At 47.4% G+C, this 16,421-nt stretch overlaps 1 protein-coding gene across 6 annotated transcripts in view; it reads right to left on the bottom strand.

Annotated features, from left to right (window-relative positions):
- The window catches only part of Nav1 (neuron navigator 1), a 252,363-nt gene that overhangs the window by 201,995 nt on the left and 33,947 nt on the right, over positions 1-16,421 (bottom strand).

A 16,421-nucleotide genomic window follows, 5' to 3' on the forward strand; every position in this document is an offset into this window, starting at 1 on the left:
TTTCTGGGGCTTACAGGGGAGAGCAGATGTCTTAATTTATGAGCCTGCATTAGTCTACCCCAGGGGAGAGGAAGACTCGGGCCTGGAATGGATTGGAGTCTGAGGGCTAAAGTGTCCCCTCTCTCACTGACGGCCATGAATCTGATGGATGGATGGGGCCTACAGCTGCAGAAAGGTTGGGCCTGGTAAACGCATTCATTATAGAGCCAAAGTCCAGAGACTTGTGACTGAATGCTGCTTTTCCCACCAGAGTCTTGGTTATAACTCCTATTTGGGCCCAGATGCAAATGTTCAGGGTCCAGGGACATTGGCAAAGCTTGGGGACATCTTTGATGATAAGGACAACCTCTCCAGAGGCTCCTCGAGATCAGGGAAAGAGAAAGAGAAGATGTAACTGGGAAGGCATGACCCCAAAATGAGAATGACATCGCCTGAATCATAGGAGAGGGCAACGAAATATATTCCAACCATCCCTGGTCTGACAGTGGAGCCTGAACGAGAGGGACAAGGGCTGGATCCTTCAGTTGGCCCTTCAGCAAGCTGTCCCCATTTTGCTGACTGAGCTATGAGACCTGCACTTTCCTCGACTTCCCTGCAAGATACAACTGGTTATCTCCCCCTCCACTCTCCACCCTCCACCCTCCACTCTCCACCCTCCACCCTACTTTCTTTTTTTTTTTTTTGGTTCTTTTTTTCGGAGCTGGGGACCGAACCAGGGCCTTGCGCTTCCTAGGCAAGCGCTCTACCACTGAGCTAAATCCCCAACCCCTCCACCCTACTTTCTAATGGCTCTTAGCTATCTGACTTTGAGCATGACCCCAAGACCACAACCTCCCAGGTCTTTGATCCATTGCTGATGTGCTCACTGACCACTCCCCTTTCTATTGTCTCGTAGGAGGAGCAGGAGACATGCCGGTGTTGGCTGTGGGACTCTAGGGAAACTATTCACACACTCTGGGTCTGATCCACTACCAAGAGGAGCAGTAAAGCTAAGAGCTGTCCAGACTGTAGTCCAGTCTCTGGATGACAGATTGGCACTTGCTCTTTGGTCCCATCTCCTCCCAGTTGGCTCTGCGTTTTTTCAGAGTGGGACCTACGGGCTTTTCCTTCAAACTCGGTTGAGGCCCACATCTGCCGTGACTGCCCCGCAGATTGAGCAATAGTAAACAAGAGGATGTGTGTTCTAGAAGAAGACTGTGAGACGATGGATGCTCAGTAGAGCACGGGGGGGGGGGGGCGCCACAGGAGAGTTAGTGTCACCCATTTGGCACCTCAGGAGACCTGCCTTGTGAGAGGACAATGGGCTCTGAGAGGAGATAGGTAGAGGAGGCCCACACAGCCATCTCCCCACTGCTTGCTTTGCTGGAGAACCCAGAGCTCTGCTTAGATTGTTCCAGAAGCTGGACGGTAGGTAATGCCCCATCTGAAAGCTGGTGATTTTGACATCTAGGGCTAAACAGAGACTTGCAAGCAGGAAGTGAGTTAACTGGCTTGCCACTTTCCCATGCTGTCATCCCCAGCTTGAAACTGTGTCTCTTCCTTTCCCTGCCTGGTGACTCAGCTTTCTTATCTTCCCAGACCCCCTATGGGGTCCGGGGGGAAAACACCACTGTGAAGAAGCAGACACTACTTAGAGGGAGAAGTAGGGAGAAGAGATTAATGGGCCAAAAAGAGATGTTGAACCTAGGGTGGGGTGCAGGCTCCTACCCAGAGATCCCTCTAGGCTCACTGCAAAGCTGCAGAGATTTGCGTACATCTGCATACATTTGCATATGCTTATTTCCCTTCTGAGTGCAGGCCTAGCTCCCTATGGTTTCCTATCCTCTCTTCCTCTACATCCTGCTTGTTCAGCCAAGCAGGACCAGTACCTCACCAGGAGCCCCCAGGAGGCCACTACACTGCAAGTGAGCTAAGGTGGGCCTGACGGAGACACCTTGTGCATGTATGCACAGGGTCCATTTCCTCCTGGGTCCTGAACTGAGAGGCTCTTATTGGATCACCCTGTCACTTGAGGCTAAAGGATGACAAAAACTACCTTCCTTCTCTGTCTCCCCACCCACCCCCAGGTACCCACATTGTCTAAGAAGCAGCAAATCAGAATGCAGGGCTGGAGAAAAGCCTTAGAGGTTTTTGCCTCTTACACACGTGTTATACAGAATGGCAAAAGCACAGGGCTGGACCAGTCATTCATCTAGCCAGTGGGGTCAGCTTTGCCATGGACACCATTGCCCCAGGGCTAGGAATTCTGCAGGGAACAGAGTGGTCTCCCATCCGTCTCATAAAACTGACTGCACTTAGCAGGCAGAGAGGCACGAAGGAGAAAGATAGGTAGCTGGGTAGATGGTGCCACTGATCCAGGAAAATAAAGCCAGAGAGGGAGAAGCAGGAGGTAGGAGCCATGAGGAAGACGAGCCACTATGGTCATCGGTGGTCCAGACACTGAATCAGAGCTGCAGCAGGCCCGCCTAAAGTCCAACACAACCCCGCCCTGCTTCACTCTTCTGGTGCTGGAAAAGAAGGCCTAGGTGGCTCAGCCTTAAGATGTGGCTGGCCCAGCTCAATGACCAGTGACTACATAGTCTGACCCTTGGCCTAGATGAGGCATAAGCTTCTTCCAAGCAAATAGCGATTTCTCCTTCCCTTTGAGGGTGCCAGGGACCAGGAAGAGGGAGGCTGGCTGCTTGGAACTTTTTGGAAAATGGAAATGTTTTATATCATGATTAAAATTAAACAACTGTGTAATTTTGTCAAAAGCACGTTGAATTTCATTATACCTCAAAAAAATGCTGCCAAAAAAATTAAAAAAATAAAATAAAATGGAAGGCAGGAGAGAGTGGGATGAAGAGAAGGATGGAAATTGGCAAGCAGAGGACCCTGGATGCATTTCCTGTCTCATCAGTCCTTGTAACCAGCATGGTGCCAGGTGCTTCCTAATCATATCTCCTCCCCTCCCCCTCACTCTCCGGACCTGTGAAATGGAAATAACCTTGTCTTCCCTTCACGGTGCTTGGGAGGGTCAAGCCATTTGGGGTCCACTCCATAATACCTGCTCAGGTAACAGCAATGACCCTTTTGCTAGGCAGGCATTGTTGTAAGTGCTGTACTAGGTACCAATATCCCCAACTCATAGATGAGAAAATTGAGGCACACAACATCAAGTTTTCTCCCCCCTTCCCTTTGGATAGAATGGAAAACTTGAACCTTTTTCTGTGTTTTGCTGTGATCCCACTGACACATAAATGGACCGTCACTATCATTCTCTGAACTACAAAGGATCCACAGTTAAATAAACTAAAGAAATGCTGGGGTCAAAGAAACACTCATTTATTTCCTGTCTCAAAGGATCTGTCCATTCTGAAAATAAGCAGGCTCCCCACAGCACATGGCCTTTTGTGTCTGGTGTATGCCATGTGCATAACGGTTTCAAGGCTCACCCTTGATGTAGCACGAGCTGATCCTATATTGACTTTTATGAATGGAGGCTATGCCACTGTGCTGTACACTGGTTGCTTTTTGCATCATTGTGGCCACAGCGCAGAGCAGAAGCAGCCTAGGGGAAGAGAGGATTTCTTTTGGTTCACGGTTTCAAAGCATCTCACTTTGTCACGATCGAGAAGGCACGGCGGGCGGGGTGCATGGGGACAGGACTGAGAAATGGGGGCGTCTCTCATGGCATGGACCAGGAAGCAGAACAAGGAACCCACTTCTAACTCCTAAGCCTTACTTCCTACAGGTCCAACAGCCTTCAAAAGCCTACGAGGTGGAGAGCGGCGCTTAAAACATGAACCTGTGGGGGAGCATACTAGATTCAGATCATAACATATGGACATACTGCACTTTATCTGTTGATCAGTCATTACATAATCTCCACATTTTGAATTGTTGGTGCTAGGAGCACAAGTGAAGTTTTTGTATAGACATGGGTTTCCAACAGTCTTGTGTGTGTATCAGAAATCAAATGCTGAGTCAGGGGCTGGAGAGATGACTCAGCAGTTCAGAGCACTTACTGCTCTTAAACTTACTTGCTGCCCACAACCATCGATAGCCCCAGCTTCAGGGAATCTGAGGCTCTCCTTTTGTTTCCATGGACACCCACATGGTATACATGCACCCAGACAAATACACATACACACAAATAAAAACAAATACTTGAAAAATTGTCAAAGTCAAACGGTATTTTTGTTTTAAGACCTGACAAAACGTTTCCCAAAGCTACTACTCTCTTGCTTTGCACTCCCACCAGCAGTGCACGGGGGCTCGAATTCCTTTAGATTTTGCCAACTGCCTTTAAAAAAAAAAAAAAAAAGATATATTTATTGTCAATTTGTGTTCTCAACCTTTTGTGCATGTGAGCGTAGGTGCCCTCTGATGTCAAAGACTTGGAGCCCCCTGGGACTCCTGGGAGCTGGTGACCCTTGACCTAAGTGCAAAGAGCTGGACTCTCACCCCCCTCCCAACCCCTGAAAGAGCAGGACACATTCCCGGCTGCCAAGCCTTGTCTCCAGGTCCCTGTCCACAGAGCTTATTGTCTACCTTTTTGACAATAGCCACTGCCATGGGGGACGGGTGTTCTGTCATGTTTTGATTGACATCTCCCCAGTGACTCCTGCATTTGGCATCTTCTGGGGCTTACCTGCCATCTGCGTGCCTTCTTTAGAGACACGGCTACTCAAATACCTGCTCATTTTACTTTCTTTCTGGGACAGTAGGGATGGAACCCAGAGCCTCAAGGATAACAAGCAAGTGTTTAGTAGCGAGCAACATCCCATGCAAGCCATGAAGAAAGACCTCACCAACCCTGGCATTTTGTTCTTGGGTATCCAGACCCCAGAATCTCAAGAAGAAAAATTTTTTGGCACCTTGATATGGCAGCGTAAGGAGACTAACACAAACAGCGCCACATGCGTTCAAACTGTATGCAGCCACTCATGCCATCTGTCTTCCGAACCCTTTCAACTTGCAAAACAAACTGTGCATCCACTAAAAAAAAAAACAAAAAACAAAAAACAAAAAAAACAAAAAAAACAATTTTTTGGGGCTGCAGAATCTGCTCATTCCAAGGACCTGAGTTCTTCCCAGCACTCACATGGCAGGTACAAACATTTGTAATTCTGAACCCAGGGGGGAACCTGACAGCTTCTTCTGGTCTTTCTGGGGACCAAGCACACCCACACCGCACAGACATACATGCAGCCAAAATACTCATACACACAAAAACACATAAAACAAACAAACAAGCAAAAAACAAAAACAAAACCACCTCTCTTCATTTCCCTTGCTCCAAGCCTCTTGAAACTATCTTTTCTCTTTTTCTTTCTTTTTTTTAGTCATGAAAATTTAATTTATACATAAATGGTTCTTTGAGTACATAAGGTATCAAATCAAAGTAGTAGTTAACAAGAAAATAAATCTGCAGAAATAACTATCCAATCAGTAGTAATATTTAAGACCAGCATTTCAGTGATCTTCTATATTCAAAGAATGAGAAAATATTGAGTCAATCCTAAGTCATCGTGAATGACCCTGGACTATCCTGTCAGTGACATCAACTGTGGGAATATTGCAGGCAGGAAACACCTGAGAATGTCAACAAGCACAAAAGGCTGTGCAATGGTTTGAATATCCTTGACCCAGGGCGTGGGCACTATTAGAAAGTGTGGCCCTGTTGAAGTAGGCGTGGCCTTGTTGGAATAGGTGTGTCACTGTGGGTGTGGGCTTAAGACCCTCATCCTAGCTGCCTGGAAGTCAGTCTTCACTAGCAGCCTTCAGATGAAGATGCAGAACTCAGCTCTGCCCTGCACCACGCCTGCCTGGATGCTGCCATGTTCCTTCCTTGATGATAAAGGACTGAAGCTCTGAACCTGTAAGCCAGTCCCTATAAGAGTTGCCTTGGTCATGGTGTCTGTTCACAGCGGTAAAACCCTAACTAAGACAGGCTGGTTTAGTAAAACACAGATTTTAAACACTTATTTCATTCAACATTTTGCAAGATTAGTAAGACTACTCTCCCAGGGTTTAGGGGGATAGATACATGAACTGCAAGCTAAGGAAATGGATGCCGCTCTGAAATGGTGAGTCCAGCGAACCCAGCTGTCCCTATCAGTCCTGAGGGCTGCATCCTCACCACATGGCCAGTAGCATCCTGCCGAGGTCCCTTAACTCATACAGTGTTAGTCCGTTTGAGGCTGCATCAATCCATGCACCTTGTTTCTGTGTTGTAGCGGTTGTCAGAGTTCCCCCTTGTGTGTGTGTTTGGGGGGATGTGTTTGAGAAGAATCTCACTCTAGCTCAGGCTGGCCTGAACTTACTTGATCGTGCACCAATCCTCCGATCTGTGCCTCCTGTGTGCTGGGATCTACAGGCGTATGTCGTGATGCCTGGCAGCCCTTTTAAAACATGCATATAAATATATATATCACATTATACACACAGAGATATACACATATATACACATATGCATACATATACTGTGGAAACACAAATTTTCTTTGGGGTTCGTAAATGAGGAATTTCTCAGAGGGTTAGGGATGTAGTTCAGTGGTAGCCAGATTGCCTGCCATGTATGAAGTACTTGACCCAACTCCAGCACCAAAAACAAAACAAGAAAAACCTCTCGGAGCCATGATTCTAAGAGACAGATGGGTTGTGCTACATTTCCAAAACTTAGCTGTCAATCACCTCTCTCTAACTCCCCTCACCAACATATTCCTCCTCCTCACAGAATCCCTGGTAAGAAGCCACAGAACACTGTGAAATTGTCTGCTCTAAGGGTTTTTCAGGACTCCATAGGAAGCCTCCAGAGAAAACGAGGCTTTACAAATAGAGGGCTCTGAAGCCCAGAGAGAGGCAGCCTGACGTCAGGGTCGAGGTACAAAGGGGCTGCCCAAAGCTGGAGAGACCAAGATCAGATTCCCAGAATGGCTATTCACACACGGAGCCCAAGCCAGGAAGCCTTTACCTACCCGTTGTGCTGTGGTGTGGGGCAGAGGCTGAGTAAGGATTGCAGCCTTTTGCTTGCCCTTGAGGCCTTGGTTGAAGAATGCAGGCCACTTCTCCCGTCAGGTAGATTGCCAGGGCCTGGGTTTCCTCCCAGCATGTCCAGATTTCCCCTGATTCCCTCTATCCCTGTCTGCTTCAGACTCTCCCCAGACCCTGTGTCTGGATGGCTCAGGAGCAGGTCCAGAACCCAGCCCGTGGAGAGGCATCTGGACTGCTCCATCCTGTCAGCTCCACAGACAAGCTAAGCCCCAGGCAGCTGCCGGGGACGCAGAAGACGTTCTAGAAACAGGCTCAGAAGGGCTCTTGGCACCTCACAGTCATGTCTGCTGCACACAGGCACATTCCAGACTGAACCAGATGCCGAGTTAGCTTTAGATCCATCTCCAGGCCTCAGTTTACCCAAAGATGACGCAAACTTCCTTAAGAGTCTGCATGCATATCTTAGGCAATCTTTCAGAGTCCCACAGTGAGACCAGAGGAACTAAAGCTCTTTCTTATTCATTCCTTCCCAATCACAGTATCGCTTCAGAGAAATGAAAGTGTCAATATTCAACACCTTCACCTTTTACTAGGTTTCTTTCTTCCTTCCTTCCTTCCTTCCTTCCTTCCTTTTTTTCTTCCTTCCTTCCTTTTTTCCTTCCTTCCTTCCTTTCTTTCTTTCCTTGTTTTTTTGTTTTGTTTTGTTTGTTTGTTTTTGTTTTTTTGATATCAGGTTTCTCTGTGTCATGGCCCTCGATGTTCTGGGTCTCACTCTGTAGACCAGGCGGGCCTTATCCTCATTCTTTATAGAGATCCACCTGGCTCTGCTTCCAAAGTGCTGGGATTAAAGGTGTGCACCACCATGCCAGGCTGTTCCTCCCCCCCCCCCCCCCCCGTGCAGTTCTATCTTGTAAGGAAACACGTTTGTCATAAAAAGGGCAATAATTTAACAGCCTCCCTGGCACAGGTCTGAGGGAGTTCTCCAGGGGCTGGGTGACCTTGGCCAGCTTGTTTAACCTCTCCAAAACATGTTTTTTCCTCCCTTAAACAAAGGTAACATTACCCATGAAGGAGCCAGCAACGTGGTCCACTAAGTGTCGCTCTACTTCTCACACTGTCAGGTCGTTGGCAGTGAGATCTCCCAGCTGGAAAGCATTTTGGGGACTATCAAGCAGAACTCTCTAGAGCTGTGGAGGAGGAATCTAGAGCAAAGTGCTTGCTAAAGGACACACTGTGAAATGGGGTTGCTAAATCCTGTGAGATCCAAGTGCCTTGGGTGGTTCAAGCCTCTGGCTGCTCCTCTTTTCCAGGCTTGACAATTTCCCAGGCTTGACAATACTGGCTGTCAGTCTACTTACTTGCAGGCTTCATCTCCAGGGTGTGACTTGTGGCTCCTGAAAATATTATTAGCCATGATAATAGAAGACTGGGGACGTCTACAGTAACGAACTGGCAACCTGGACAACGTCTTTCTCATCCCTGTTAGCTTTCATGAGCAGAAGGGAAGGGGAGAGAGGATTTACAGGGCTCAGGAAAGGCAAACTATTTGCCCAAGGTCACCCAGTTAGCTGAAGGTCACATCAGGACCCTCCTACCAGCCCCACCTGCTCGCTCACTCACTCACTCACTCACTCACTCACTCACTCACTTCCTTTGGCTTCCAGTCGTCTCACTCCAGCATCGAAGGAGTTAATGCCAACCTCTGCTGGCCTCTGCAGGTGCTGCACTTGAGGGAAAGCCTCGCAGCACAGTCTACAGATAATGCAGGCAGCAAAGATAACGAGCTTTCTGTTTTAATTGCAGAGGGGAGACAGGGTGGGCTTGTTGGAGGGCTTGGGCAATTAACACAGCTGGGGCACAGGGCTGACGAGCCCTGGATGGGGCCTTGCCCCTGCTGGCTCCTTTCTGACAAGCACAGAGATCAGGGCTATTATACCCACACGGCAGGCCTGGCGCAGCATGAGCCCGGCCAAGGCACACAAAGAAATCAGCCAGGCAGAGAGGAGGCTGAGAGCCACCAAATGGGCTGAGCCCCCGGGATGCAGAGCCACCATGTTTGGCCTCATCCAGACAGCTGGACTGCCAGAGGATGGCTGAGACCCACTGTGCCAGACCTCAGGCCTAGCACTCAGGACGGAGGCAGGGGACGCTGAGGGACAAGGACCAGCAGCGAGAAGAGCCTGAGACCAGACTGGGCTTATGAGTTTGGAATTTAGGGGCATGGGCTTCGTGGCACACTCCTACAATCCCAGAAATTCAGAACTGGAGGCAGGAGGATCAGAGAGAGAGAGAGAGAGAGAGAGAGAGAGAGAGAGAGAGAGAGAGAGAGAGAGAGAGAGAGAGGAGGAGTGAGGAGAGCATTGGAGAGAACATTCTTCTTTTCAGCCAGCCTTACTGGGCCAATGGTCACTGTGCTGCATGACCTCTCTGGGGGGGGGTGTCCTGCAAACTGCCCCCCACATCTACTCTCTCACTATGTTTTGGCTCTTCCCCTCAGGGAGAAGTTGGCTGACTCCCTGGCTTAACTATGTTAGCTCTGAGTCAGCAGACTTCTGCTGGCAGAAGGCACATTCAAGACACAGGAAGAGGGAACGGTCCTCTGCTCTGCCTTGGAAAGCATCTAGCAAGCTCCAAGACACCCTGCTTGCCCGCCGCCTCCAAGATGGCTCCAGATCACATAGGGCCCAGTTCCAGTCTGTCTAGGTACGCTGGCTACTTCCTCCTCCTAACTCAGCTCCTCAGATCTGTAACCCTGGTAACCAGACACCTGTACCAAAAGTCCTCCTGTAAATAAGTAGTTTCTTTAGGGTGGTGGGGAGGCACACATTTAACCCCAGCCCTCAGGAGGCAGCGACAGGTGGATCTCTGTGAGTCCGAGGCCAGCCTGGTCTACAGAGCGAGTTCCAGGACAGCAGGGTTACACAGGGAAACCCTGTCTCCCAAAAATAACAACAGTAGCTTCTGATGGAAAAGCATGCCAGCCTGTGCCCCGGCCTTCCTCACACTCTGTCGTCATCTTCCATGCTTCCTCCCTGACCACCCGTGTGTTGCAGCTCTGCTCTTTCTTGTTGCTCTATGTCAGTCCTCACGGCCCTCTCAATATATTTCATATGTGTACATGGGCACGTGTGTTCAGGTGCGCTTGCCCATGAGTGTGCACGTGGAGGCAGGAGGTTGACACGGAGTGTCTTTCTTACCACCTTATGTTCTTCTTCTTATTTTTAAAATATTCTGAAGACAGGATCTCACCATGTAGCTCACTGGCATTCTTTCCCTTAGTTGGAATCACATGTCAGGAGCTAAGCTCTTCCCTTCTCCCTCAGCCACGGCATCCTGTGACCCTTGTCTCCTAAGTAATTGGATCACCCTTGCAATCTGCTTCCACCATCACTGTGCATGTTGAACCAGCCCTTAAACTGGAAGGGGAGCCCACTAGCTGATTCCTTACTTCTTGTGTTGACTACGCTGGAGACCACTAAGATGGGCAAATCTGACTGATTGTTTTATATTTAAAACCCTTTAAGGGTAGGCAAAGTAAACAGTGCCTCTGCACCCCCTCTCCCTATCTCTGCTAACGTCTCTGGTTGGTTATATCATACAGACACCGTCCCAGGTCATACCCAAAAGGGCCAGTGGGGATCTGCCAGAGACTCCTGCTGTTTGATGCCCCAAGCCTTTGCACCTGCTGTCCCCTCTGATAGAATGCCCCATGTCATCAATCCTACCCAGAAATCTGTCTATTTGGCTCAGACATAACCTACCTCCTCTAAGAAGCCACTTTTGACCCTATTCTATCCATCCCAGGTAGGATGGTGTCATGCTTTGAATATACTTGGCCCAGGGAGTGGCACTATTTGGAGGTGTGGCCTGATTGGAGTAGGTGTGTCGCTGTGAGCATGGGTTTTAAGATCCTCATCCTAGCTGCCTGGAAGTCAGTATTCTCCTAGCAGCCTTCAGATAAAAATCAGAACTCTCAGCTCCTCCTGCACCGTGCCTGCCTGGATACTGCCATGCTCCCGCCTTGATGATAATGGACTGAACCTCTGAACCTGTAAGCAGCCCCAATTAAGTGTTGTCCTTGTGAGAGTTGCCTTGGTCATGGTGTCTGTTCACAGCAGTAAAACCCTAACTAAGACAGATGGTAACAAAACCCCTTTAAGCTCTGGTAGCAACTCAACTTCTCCAACTGAAATACTTGAGGATTGAACACAGTAGGTGGTCTTTGCTCTGGTGTTCTTTTTTTTCTGCTAGACTTTGAGGTCTCTGAACACAAACAAACAAAATAGTGATGATGATAATACTAATTAATAATAATAATAATAATAACAACAAATAATAATACTTAAATTTGTCTTTAAGTGTTGCCAGAATGATTGTTCAAGGAATTATTCGAGGAGGATGAAGCTGTTAACTTGACTGGATTAGGAATAGTTGGTAAAATACAATTTCTAGGAATTCTCTAGAAGAACCTGGCATCTGGACACATGGATAAAAAGAGTTGTCATTACCAGGTTGTGTCTGTATGTGTGTGTGTGTGTGTGTGTGTGTGTGTGTGTGTGTGTGTGTGTGTGTGAGAGAGAGAGAGAGAGAGAGAGAGATACACAGTTAGACAGACAGACAGACAGACAGACAGAGACAAAAACACAAACACAGACAGGAAGACAGAGAGACAGAGAGAGAGAGAGGGAGACAGAGAGACAGAGAGAGAGGGAGACAGAGAGACAGAGCCAGAGAGACAATACCATTCAGTTAACTGAGGGTTCAAGTAAACAAAAAGGCAGAGAAAAAAATGAATGTGTATTCTCTCTCCCCTCCCAAAGTTGGAGAACCCTCTCTGATCCAGTCCCTTACCATCAGGACCCCAGGTCCCCTGGTATTTGGACTCTGAGGCTTGTATCAGTATCCTCCTGGTGTCCCAAGACCTTTGGCCTTTGACAGAACCTTATACCATCGAGTTCTTTAGGTCCAAAGCCTTTAGACTTGGACTCAGCCACACTACCAGCTTCCTGGGTCTCCAGCTTGCAGGCAGCCTGTTGTGGGACTTGTCAGCCTCCGTAACTGTGCTGGCCAAGACTCCTAGTAAATGCCTCTTGTATATCCATTTTTATCCGTGTCTATTTCTGTCTCCTGTTGGTTGTGATTCTCTGAAGAACTGTAGCTAAAAACAAGCACTTCTGATTCCTTCCTCTAAGTAAGACTGAAAACTCTGGACTTACATATAAAGCAAACATAATGAGGCTCTGACCAGTACCGAGGAGATGGCAGGTGGGGTGGGGACCTTGGGATTGGAGGGACAGCATGGTGATGAGGTTCCTGGCTTTGATTTTTTTTTTGTTTTGTTTTGTTCTGGTTGGTTCATATACCCCAAACTTGGAACAAAATGACCAGTTGCTTAGAAACTCCACAGAGTATGAACAAGGAAAACCTCAACAAGAGTCTGCTCCTTCTTTTTGTTTAGTTAGGAACTGTTTAGTCTTTTCAACCCTGTGGGAAAAATCATAGCTCCACCTTCACTGTGCCGGAAAAGGCTATGTAGGGAGCTAGAACCCACCCTTGCCGTGCTGTGATGCGACCACCAGCAACCCTCTTGGAGTGAACTCCCATGCCTTCTTGCTTGCTTGACTAGGTTTCTCCGCCTTGGTGGAGAAGACCTCAAGCAGCCAGACTTCCAACCCAGCAGGAAGGAGGTCCCTCCTTTGGCCCACCAAGGTGACATCAGGAGAGTATGAGTAGGGGGTGGCATCCCTTCCCCCGCCCCCAGAGCAGCACTGATGGTCAAGAACATGGGGGCTCTGGAGGAGAGCCTGATGGGACATTTTAACTACAACTGCGGTAGCTGAAAAATGGAGGCCCATCGATGAGATCAAGAGCTGAATGGGGGAGAGAGAGAGGAAAGAACCAGTGATCTGGAGGCAGCACAAGTAATACTAAACTGAATGGCAGAGAGAAAACACCGAAAGAGCCTTGGAGGCCTCTGGAGATTTAGTAAAAGACCTAGATTTTATGTCATGGGAGTCTCGGAGAGGAGGAAAGGGATGATTTTTAAAAGGAACTATTGTTAAGCAAGAGGCAGAGATTTACAGATTTAAGGGAACAACAGATGCCAAAAGGATAATAAACACAAATAAATCTATAATAGGACAAGCCACAGTTAAATACTTAGAGCTAAATGATGAAGAGAACAAGTCTTGAAAGCTAGACACATAATACGAGGCCTCAGGATGCTGAAGCAAGAGGATGGCAGAAGACTATATCAACACAAAAAAAGGAAGGTAGGTGGCTCACCAGGCTTAACAGCCCAAGGACAATCCCAGGACCCACATGGTGGCAGGAAAGAACCAACTTCAGCAAGTTGTCTTCTGACCTCTAGTTCACCCACTGAAGGTATACTGGCGTGCACTCGGGTGCGTGCGTGCGTGCGTGCGTGCATGTGCGTCACATATCCAATAAATAAACAAACAAACACATAAATACATAAGTATAAATATTTTTGTAAGTCTTGAAATTCCTAAAAAACACATAATTCTTCTGTTCTCTCCGGGAACTCAGTTTCTTGTTGAGAACCCCGAGGGCCAGAAGGAAGTGGTGCCATGTTTTTCGAGTTCTAGAAGAAACACTTAGGAGCCAATAGCCAGTAAAGTACCCTTCAGAAGTAAAAAGATCAAGAAATTCTCAAAGAGAGGGCAATTAAGCAAATAAACCAGAAAAAAAAATTCTAAAGGAAGCTCCTTGAGCTGGAAGGGAAAGAACTGACACCCAGGAACAGACCCGTGCAAACGTGCCCAACTGACTTTGAGGTATTCAATCAGTTCACTAAAGCAGTCCTAAGGCTCAAACTTGCAGCTTCATGCATGCTAGGCATGCACACCCTTACTGCACGCCTTCAATCCCTAACAATGTAGGTATGGTTAGTTTGTAGAGGAAGCAGCCATGTTTGAAAGTGATTCCTAGAGGCCAAACACAGCAATTCAGTGAGAAGCTGAGAAAAGCCAGATTGAATCAGTCAGCTTGGAGAGGAGTCTGAGCCAGAGCAGCTGAGTTGAACCAGCCAGCCAGAGTTCAGAAAGAGCTAGATAGGGTGAGCTGATTCAGCAGTAAGCCTCCGAGGCCACAATTTCAGCTGGCAAATAAAAGCTACAGCTTTTACAACTCGGAACAGATTGTGGACTTAAATGTCACAAATGAAGCTATGTTGGGGGTGGTGGAATTTTTGAGAGGAAAGGTATGCAAAAACATCTTTGAGGTCTGAACCTAGGTGAAGAGTTCTACACTTTGAAAGAAGCCCATAAAATTAGAAATGGGTGATGAGTTAGACTTTGTCAGAATTAAAGAAGTCTGGCTCAGTGCGTGTGTGCGTGCGTGTGTGTCAATCCAATAAACAAACAAACAAACAAACACATAATAAATACATAAGTATAAATAGTTTTGTAAGTCTTGAAATTCCTAAAAAATCCCAGCACTCCAGAAGCTGAGGCAGTCGGTCTGGAAGACTGGGTTTGAGGCCAGTCAGAGTCTCATAGAGGGAGAAACCTGGTGGTTTTGTTTGCTTGTTTTGTTTTGTTTTGTTTTTTAAGGACCTTGGATCTATATTAGATCTTGTTAAGGGGGCCTGGGTGGGGCCAGAAAGGCTACTGAGTAGGAAAAAAATATTTGCCAACCACAGAGCCAACAAGGAACTAGCATATCAAATTCACAAAGAACTCTTATAACTCATCAATTAACAAGCAATTTAATTAGAAAACGGGCAAACGAGGACTTGTTTCATGGAAGAGAACATACAGATGGCTAAATAAACACATGAAAAGAAATCCAGACTCGCTGCCCATTAGAGAAATGGAAATTAAAGCCACAGTGAGCTATGTCTCCACACATGTCAAGATGGCCCAGATTTCACAGTATGGTCAATGCCAGAGCCGGGGGTGAGAAGATACTGGGTCACTCGAACAGCACTCGGGGATATGTTAAGAGTTCTACTCGCTTTGGAAAATGACTTAGCAGTTTCTTTAAAAACTAAACACATGCCAGGGGAATCCCTGTGTTAAAAACAAGCAAACAAACAACAACAAAAACCCAAAACTCAAAAAACCAAAGCTAAACATACAATCCAACAACCGTGTATCCCAGAGAAATGAAGACTTATCTTTAGAAAACCTCTATGCAAATGATTTTTTAAAGTTATTATTGAGACAAAACTGGAGGCGACTCCTGTATCCTTCAACGATAAACAAATTATGCTACAATTGTGCAGTATAGGACCCTATTCAGCAATTCTAGGAAGGATTACATAACCCTGAGTGACAGCCGAAGATCTCTCAGCTCAGCCATTAAGAGCTCTTCCAGAGAACCCATGTCTGGATGTCTGTAACTCCAGCTCCCACAGGACCTGGCACCCATCTGGCCTCTGCAGGTACCTGCACACAGGTGCCATGCACTCGCACATGCACACAAAATAAAAACAAATATTTTAAAATAATAATAATAATAATAAGGCCATGATGATTTCCCCAAAAGGGTATTCCAGGGTCCTGGGGTCATGGGAGATGAAGTACCCCAAGTCTGGTAATGAAGGACCAAGAGACACATAGATGCTCTCTAACCTGGGGGTCCTCTCCGTTCCGTACCTGTCCCCACCCTTCATTCCTTTGTATACAATTACACACACAGATCCCATTACAGATGGTTGTGAGCCATCATGTGGTTGCTGGGACTTGAACTCAGGACCTCTGGAAGAGCAGTCAGAGCTCTTAACCACTGAGCCATCTCTCCAGCCCCCTTCATTCCTTTGTAATCAACTCAAAAAACACTTAATCAAAGAGACGGTCCCAGCTTAACCTCAGCTTTGGCTTTGTCACTAACCTGCCTCTCCAAGCATTCAACGTCACCTATGACATTAGGCATCTATTTGTCTTGTTCAGGTTTAGCCCCTCCTGGAGAGTTCTGTCATTACTTCCTCCATCAGGCTAGGGGCAGTTCAAGGGCAGACACCTTCATCATCCCAGCCAGCACCCTTCACTCTCCCCCACCCCCACCCCCACCCCACTATTGCAACAGAATCCAATACTAGCCCTGCTGACCCCCGTGCATTTTGGTGTTTCCAAAGGTAGATGTCAATAAGCACTGGCTGAGTTGACTTAGACATCTATCTATAAGGTCTGTAATGGGCAGGAATAGAAGGTATAGCTTAGCAATTCGTAGGCAAATGGCCAAGAGACAATGAGGAGTCAGAAGATAGTGAGGAAGGAGATAGTAAGGACAGATGAGATGGGCTCAGGAGTCCTACAGAAATGCTGGAAGCCCTCCCTGCCAACAAGCACTTCTCTCTGTGTCTGTCTCTCTGCCTCTGCCTCTGCCTCTGCCTCTGTGTCTCTGTGTCTCTGTGTCTCTGTGTCTCTGTGTCTCTGTCTCTTTGTGTCTCTGTGTCTCTGTGTCTCTGTGTCTCTGTG

This window comes from Rattus norvegicus, chromosome 13 (genome assembly GCF_036323735.1).
Source record: "Rattus norvegicus strain BN/NHsdMcwi chromosome 13, GRCr8, whole genome shotgun sequence".
Lineage (NCBI taxonomy): Eukaryota > Metazoa > Chordata > Mammalia > Rodentia > Muridae > Rattus > Rattus norvegicus.